The sequence below is a fragment of the Phalaenopsis equestris genome, unplaced genomic scaffold, assembly GCF_001263595.1.
Source record: "Phalaenopsis equestris unplaced genomic scaffold, ASM126359v1 Scaffold193514, whole genome shotgun sequence".
Lineage (NCBI taxonomy): Eukaryota > Viridiplantae > Streptophyta > Magnoliopsida > Asparagales > Orchidaceae > Phalaenopsis > Phalaenopsis equestris.
In genome coordinates, this window is record NW_018213463.1 from 1 (window position 1) to 1,051 (window position 1,051).

General features: G+C 35.6%; 1 long non-coding RNA gene across 1 annotated transcript; it reads left to right on the plus strand.

The window, feature by feature from the left end:
* Positions 1-2: 2 nt before the first annotated feature.
* LOC110034802 lies at positions 3-440 on the plus strand. Its single transcript, XR_002295092.1, has 3 exons — positions 3-74; positions 159-216; positions 342-440. It is a non-coding gene; the product is annotated as an uncharacterized LOC110034802 (long non-coding RNA).
* The last annotated feature ends 611 nt before the right edge of the window (positions 441-1,051 follow it).

Sequence of the window (1,051 nt, forward strand, 5' to 3'; positions counted from 1 at the left end):
TTCTTCATCATCATCTTCTTCTTCTTCTGCAAAGGCGGATAAAAAACCCTAAAGGATTTCAAGAAATCTTGAAGGTATATACTATTTATCAAGCTTCGTACTTATTTGTTAATACAATTGAGTTTAATGCTGTTTTCCCTCTGTTTTCTTGCCGGCAGATTTGGGAATTGCTGAGATTTGATCGATGTTAGGCGAGTTTGTAACCAGAGTTCTAGTGTGAGCTCTTCGATCTCTTAGATCTAGTTATTTGAGGAAACCATAGTTTATTTTATCTAATTTTGTGAAATCGGATTGAGAAGAGTGGTTGCCGATTGAAAAATATTTGGATTATGTTCTTGCAGATTGGTGCTTGGATATGCATACCCTGGATTTGAATGCTTCAAGCTTATGGAGAGCAGCAGGATTGATGTAGAGCAGCTCTTGTTTTGGTGCCAATACTGGTAATTCATCTTCTCACCTTGATTTGACTTTTACGAATCTTTTCCCACTTCTTCTGGATTCCACTGTGTCGAGAAACAGGAATTAGGGAATCAGGACTAGCTGCAGATAATGATTCGATCTATTTTTCAAACAGTAACGAATTGATCAAATGATGGGAGTAGATTTGATTCACTGCTGTCTTATTTAACAGAAACATTGTCATGAAATCAATAATGATTATATATATTTCTTATTTTTATTTTTTATAGTTTGATGTTCACGTAATAATATTTAACAAACATATTCGGTCGAAATAACTGGATTAGAATTTGGTAGAAAATACATATGAAGCTTGAATTTACTTTGAGATGAGTGTGATCAATGGATAATTAATGTTGCACTCATTTCAAAACAGATCTAATGATCATATTACCCATCATAAACACTCATTGGTCAGTATATTCTGATGCAAATTTTTTTTAGCAAATGGTTGATGAGATGGTATCATTTTTTGGAAAAAATATTCGGTCCGGATAATCTCACTTCCGGATGCCAATCTCAGGCAGCCACGTCGTCATACACATTATCGACGGCTGATGTGGAGGCCGGTGCTTAGCTGCCAGGACTTGCG